This window comes from Triticum dicoccoides, chromosome 1A, assembly GCF_002162155.2.
Source record: "Triticum dicoccoides isolate Atlit2015 ecotype Zavitan chromosome 1A, WEW_v2.0, whole genome shotgun sequence".
NCBI classification, from domain to species: domain Eukaryota; kingdom Viridiplantae; phylum Streptophyta; class Magnoliopsida; order Poales; family Poaceae; genus Triticum; species Triticum dicoccoides.
Window position 1 is genome coordinate 423,984,963 of NC_041380.1, and position 7,227 is coordinate 423,992,189.

Consider the following 7,227-nt stretch of genomic DNA (forward strand, 5'->3'; position numbering starts at 1 on the left):
GCACCACTCCCACGGTGCGCCATTAGTAAAAAAAATTTTAAATTTTTTTCAAAACTACTAATGGTGCACCGTAGGAGTGGTGCGCCATTACTAGTTCAACTAGCGCCATTACTAGTTCAACTAGTAATGGCGCACCACTCCCACGGTGCGCCATTAGTAACTTGGCCAGCACTTCCACCGAATGCACACCCCCCCCCTGTGGACCGCCTTTTCAGTTTAAAAAAAAATAAAAATAAATGATGGAAATGTCAAAAAAATAAAAGAAAATAAGTTTCCCATGTGATATGTGGTCTAGTTGTTGTGAAAATTTACAAATATGAATTTCGACTTTATTTGCGAAATCTCTCGAAAATTTGTAAAATGGGCATAACTTTTGCGTATGAACTCGGATGAAAAAGTGTTTTATTTGAAAAATCATCTACTCGAAAAGTTACATTCGAATATAACCGGGGGAACCCTGTTAAACATTTTCAAAATCCCCAAAAACCTAACAGAAAAAAAGTTACCGGGCTTCTAAGATCCGGAGGCAAAAAAATTCAAAAAATTTCAAACTTACTAGTGGTGCACCGTATGCTAGGTGCACCACTAGTAACAGAAAAAAAATTGGTTTTGAAAAAAAATTGAATTATTTTTCAAAATATGATATGTAATATGATCAGGAAGTTTGAAATATTTTTTTCAAAATTTCATCATATTCATGAACATGAACAAAGTCCTAGACATCAGCAAGGTTTAATAGGATTGGTATGATAGATATATCAACAAGTGCCTGTGAAGTGAGGTGGTGCTGGGGTTGGATAGAACTATGAAGTTAAGCGTGCTTGGGTTGGAGTAGTGTGAGGATGCGTGACCTGTCGGGAAGTTTGACCACAGAGTGCGATTTGACCTAAGATTAAGCATATTGACTCGAGATTAAGCCATAGTGACCCGAGATTAAGAAAAAAATAAAAAAAATGAATTTAAGAAAAATGAAAAAAAATGAATTTAAAAAAAATTAAAAAAAAAATAAAAAAATTATTACTAATGGCGCACTTCTATGTGGTGCGCCATAACTAAGTCAGATAGTAATGGCGCACCTCTAGGCATACTAATGGCACACTACTGGTGCGCCATTAGTATCTGGTATACTAATGGCGCACCTGTGGTGCGCCATTAGTAAAAAATACTAGTGGCGTGATACTAATGGCGCACCAGTAGTGTGCCATTAGTAGGCAAAACTGGTGCGCCATTAGTAGGCCTTTTCCTAGTAGTGACCGATCCATAAGCATAACCGAAATACCAAATGTAGTAGCAAAACAAACAGACATTTATTAAAGATTCAAGTTGAAAACCAATGCTTTTGCATGGCTATCATGCAAATGGTGGTTGTGGCTTGCCTGGGGACGAAGAAGGCTCCAGGGAGAAGTGCGGTGAAGCCGCGGAAACACTTGCCGGAAAGGGTTCTCTCTCGGAGGGGCTAATTAGGGGCAAGGGAAAAATGGCCGTTTCTAGTATATCCAACCATAGTGAAAATGTTTCGAACAGAACGGGCTCGACGAGACAAAGAAGTGGGCTTTGGATTCACCTCATTTGGATTTACGACTAAAAAGTTGTGAAGTGATGAAGATCAGAGACTTTTCTACAAAAATATCATCACAAACAAGTCCATGAGTGGATAAGGCGGAAGCGGTTTTCACAAAATACGCTTTCTGGAGAGGAAAACACATTTCTCGCCTAAGCCGCAAGGAAATAAGCCTTCGGAAAGGGAAAACATGTTCGAGTGAATACGCTTCCACTTATCCACATCAGCATGGGCGGGGTCAACGCGGGGCCGGCTGCCGGCTCGCTTATAGGTGGGTCCCGCAGCGCTCTCTCTCTCCTCCCGCAGGTCTCCTTATTCCCCTCGACAGAAGCAGGGGAGGCCGTGGCCAGGCACACATGCCGTCGCTCCCCAGCTGCTCAGGCCGTCTCCAGCCGAACTCCGGCCACCGGTGGATGCGGGTGAGGACGCCACACCTTCCTGGCCAGGACACGAGCTCCGAGGAGGACCGAAGCAGTGACGGTGAAGACTCTGGCAGGAACAGCTTTGACCGAACTTGGAGGTGAGGCTACCGTGGCTCCGGCAAAAAAGAAAGGAAGGGAGGCGGCTCGCGGGGTAGTGAGGAGGTCTCTGGTGGTCATGGACTGACGGGAGGGCCTCAGCGTTGGGCGAATTTAGGCCGGAGGGGGCGGTGGACATGGCGGCGATGGAGGTCAGAGAGGGGCTCTGGTGCTTGGGCAAGTAGCCAGGTAGGACCAGAGGAGGGTGGGGAGGCTGGTGATGATGAGAGGAGGGGCTCGGGCTGGCTATATAGCCGAGCGGCAAGGGGGGCGAGGTGGCACGCACGCGGCTACATGTCCGTGCTCCAACGACGGGCACACGCGGCCAAAGGTCACAGGGAGGGGTGGGAAGGCGACGAGGGAGGGAATGGACGAGTGGCAGAGCTCACGGAGACGAGGGGCGCTCGAGGACATGAGGAGGAAGGCATCGCGGCTCGAACAAAGCCGGTCGGCTACAGCGCTCCCGTGGGCGCTCACTGTTCAGCGACGGGGACTTCTCTCCGAGGAAGAAGACGGTGGGGGAAATGGATCCATGGGAATGGCGACAACACGGGGAACACGCTAGACATGCCCGTGTGAGCTAACGCGACGACCACGAGCCGTGCCCAAGCAAAACGACGCTCTGGACGTGATCAATGATGCCAGAGCGCGTGCAAACGATGCATTCACCGCTGTGCCCGGCAAAGAGGGGACACAAAAGACTGCCATGAGCTGTCTAGTGATGATTCCCTTCATAATAGAGGCTGAGGGAGTTGATGGATTGACAAAAGGAGCCAAGGAGAGGAGTGTGGCATCGCTACAAGTTTGCTGCATCAAACTTGGACGTGCACTGCTGACCAACAGGGACTTGATTGGGTTAAATGGTGTTGTCTGGGGTGTTTAGATAAGGAAGGAGTATGATCCTACGAAGTTTGAAAGGAAATGGACCAAGATTTAATAGAGTTGCTTCACAACTGCTTCACTTGGTCTAGAATATGAATCATGAGTTAGAACTCACTAGGAGTAACCACTCTAGCTAAAATTTGGCAAGGATAGATTATTTGGGCATATGAGAGTGCCATAAAAATTTCATGCCATTTGGCCAAGCCAAAATGGTACTTCCTTCATAGCTATCCTCTCTGAACAGGAATTTGAGAAAATTATTGAGGGAAAATAGCTAGATGAAATGAGCCCAAATTTTGTGGAGATAGGTTAAATGGGTAGGATAAGGCCATAATGGGGCAAGATAAAATATACTTGCTTCACTAACTAAAAATTTGGACAGAAACTAAAGATTTTGAGGCTGTGCTCACAAGGATGCAGAGCATGAGCTCAAATCTTGCGGAGAGCTTTTATTTAATGATATGAAAGACCATGAAAACTTTCAACTCAATTGGGTCAACCTAGCTAGTACTTCCTTCACAACCAATTCCCTCAGACAGGAACTTTGAAAAATTGCCCAGGAATATTTACTAGGCAAATTAAGTTGAAATTTGTCATGAGGCAATTATTTGGACATGAAAAGGTGTCGAAAAGGTTTGGGGTAAATTGGGAAAAGATAAATGGCACTTGCTTCACAATCTGCCATTCAGGACAGAATAGGAAAGTAATTATTTGAGCATGATGAGGAACATGGAAAAAGAAATATTTTGCCATATTTGAGGAAGATATTAGCCAAACAATTAATGAGAATTTGGGAATTTTAGGAGTGATGGAAATATAGGTTGCTTCACAACCTAGGGTAAATTGACTTGTTCCTATAATAGAAAAGGAATATTACCAATAAAAAGAATATTGGGATTTTGGCTAGGATGAAAATGGAAAAGTCTAGGGAAGGATTTGGGTAAATTGACTCTAGAAGCGAAGAAGAGTTCTTCTTCTTAAGTTTCCAAACCACATAGCCACAAAAAAAAAATCTCACGCAAAAATCTCAAAAAATCAAAAGAAAAAAGAAAGGGCCAAAAATCAGGTTGTTATAGAAATCCCGCGACACGTCATGTCCAAAGAAGATGAAGCAAAGACATCATTCATCACTCCATGTGGTACGTACTGCTTTGTCTGCATGCCATTCGGGTTGAAGAGTGCCGGGTCCACTTTTGCAAGAGAAGTCCGGATTGGTTTTGAGTCACAGTTACACAGAAATATAGAATACAATATGGATGATATCATGGTCAAAACCAAGGATAAGGCCACCCTTATACAGGATTTGGAGGGGACATTTGCTAATTTGTGCAAGATCAATTTGAAGCTTAATCCGAAGAAGTGTGTGTTTGGTGTTCCCTCCGGCAAGCTACTTGGTTTCTTCGTGTCCCATGGGGGGATCGAAGCTAACCCCGACAAGATCAAAGCCATCAAGCAGATTCAAGCGCCAAGGACTGTTAAGGATGTGAGGCGCTTGACGGGATGCATTGTCGCGCTAAGCAGATTCATCTCCAAGTCTGCCGAGCGTGCCCTGCCGTTCTTTAAAATTTTGAAGAAGATAGGGCCTAGGAAGTGGACCCCAGAAGCAGATGCATCTCTACAAGAGTTGAAGGCCAACCTATCATCTGTGCCTACCTGGGTTGCACCCAAACCCCAAGAACCGTTATTGCTATACTTGGCAGAAACCAACGAAGTGGTCAGTCTTATCGGATTGGGGTTCCGCAGACCCTTGAGAGGTTTGAATTCTAGGGTGCGTGTGAAGAACTCCCTCTTCCCAACCTGCCGGCTCAATGATCCCACACCCTAGCTCGACGAACCTGAGGGACAAGGGACACAATAGTTTATCCTGGTTCAGGCCACCTCGCGGTGTAATACCCTACTCCAGCTTTGTGGTGGATTGCCTCGAGGGGCTGAGGATGAACTAGTAGAGTTGACGAAAAGCCTCAGAAGGTGAGGTGTTCTTGAGCTCGATGATCTAGTGAGGTGGTCAGGGTGGAATGGATCCCCTCCCTCTCTACAGTGGTGGATAAGTCCTATTTATAGTGGCCTTGGTCATCTTCCCAAATGTAGGCGGGAAGGGATCCCACAACGGCCAAATTCAAAGGGAGACAACTAGTACAAGCCATCCTGACAAAATTAGTCTTCGCCCGCAAAGGCTCTGGTAGGGAAACTGAAGTGGGCTCCGCGATTACCTCCGACCTGTCGTCCTAGCGTTCTTGGTCTTGTTGCACTGATATGGAAACCTTTGCTTGCTTCCTCGGGACTCCGTGCCTGCGCGTGCCTCCTGGGCACCAAAGAGGATAATGGTACACTGCGCCCGCTGGCGCCCGCCTGGCCTTGGTCGTCATGTGAACCTCGCAAGGTGCACCTTGCCTTTATATCCCTGCTCCTCGGGAGCCAGCCTACTGAGGCCACCCCCCAGGGAAGTCTTGGTGTCGTATGCCTTGTGAGGCTTGGCACCTCCTGAGGGTCATGGATTGTTGTTGCTGACACTTGGCCGTACCGGGCCATCGAGGAGCCACGTCGTGGGCTGCAGGCAGGCAAGTCTTGGTACCCCCTTTCCCAGGATGCTGATAGTAGCCCCCGGGCCCAAGGCGTGCTCGAACTTGGCTTTGAGGCAAAGCCAAAGGGAAAGGGCGGAGCACCGCAGGCCCCAACCGCCTGTGGCCTTGGTCGGCATGTGGCGATTGATGGGACATGGGCACCTCCACTTCCCCATGCTGCCTCGGAAACCGTTCGACTTGACGAGACTCTACTGCATGCAGAGGAGAACCATCATTACGTGCGATCATCAAGGCTGGCGGTTGGCCTCCTCCTGGTAATAAATGAGGGGAGGGGTGGGGCCCCTCGCTCATCTCTGTCTTCTTGCAGTCCTCTTCTTATTTTTCCCAGTCTGTCCATCTTGATGGCTTGTCGTAGCACCCAAGGAGCCGTCGAAGTACATGACCCAGCTGTCTGGTGCTTCGCTCCCTGGCGAGAGGGACTGGTCCTCACCTGCTTCGGGCCTGGGGCGTTGGTCCATTCCGCTACAAAGTCGGTGAGCGAAGCACCCTTAAAGACCCTGGTGGTGCTGAATTCTAGCAGGAATGCCTACAGTTCGATGTTCCATTCGGCGACCATTCCCGCAACATTGGGGCTCCGGAGCACCCTCTCTAGCGGGTAAGCCGAGACGACCTTAATGGGGTGACCTTGGAAGTAGTGGCGCAGCTTTCGTGAGGCAATGAGGAGCATGAGCAGGAGCTTCTATGGTATGGGGTAGCGTGCCCACGCGTCACGTAGTATTGTGGTGACGAAATACATCGGGTGCTCGACGAGGGCATAAGTGCCGATGGAGTTCGAGACATCCTACGGTTGGGGTGTCTCCTGAGGCTGGGGGACCTCAGGAGCTCGGTTGCCTGTCGGGGCAACTACAGCCTCAGGGGCGCCGTCTTGTGGGGCCTGGTCATCCGCTGGCGTCGCCGTGGCTTCACGGGTGCCGTCTTGGGGCTGCATCGTTTTTACCAAGCACGTGGAGTCGTGTGGAAGGACTTTCGGCCGACATTCTTCCCCGACGACCACCAGCGCCGCACTAGCTGAGTGAGGCGTGGCGGACAAGTAAAGCACCAGGGCTTCGAGTGGACACGGTGCCACCATCACCGGCGGGCTGATGAGGTATCTCTTGAGGTCTTGGAATGCGGTGTCAGCCTCCGGGGTCCACTCAAACAATCCCTTCTTCTTCATCAGCTTAAAGAATGGGAGGGCGCGCTCCCCTAGCTTGGAGATGAAGCTCCCTAGCAAGGTCACACAGCCCGCCAGCTTTTGCATTTCCTTAAGGATCGTTGGGGGACTCATCCTTTCTATCGCCTTGACCTTCTCTGGGTTTGCCTCGATCCCCTTATGTGACACTAGAAAGCCCAACAGCTTGCTGGAGGGGATGACAAATACGCATTTCTCTGGGTTGAGCCGCAAGGCCGCCTGGCGCTGGCTGGCGAACGTCTCTTCCGGGTCCTCGATGAAGGTCCTCGCCTCCTGAGACTTCACAACTATGTCGTCGACGTAGGTCTCAGCGTTCCTCCCGAGTTGTCTGCCCAAAGCGATGTGCATCAGCCGCTGGAAGGTTGCTCCGGCGTTACGCAGCCCAGAGGGCATGCAGGTGTAGTAGTACACCCCGCATGGGGTCAGGAAGGCCATCTTCTCGACATCTTGTACCGCCATCTTGATTTGGTGATACCCTGAGAATGTGTACAAGAAGCACACCAGGTCGCACTC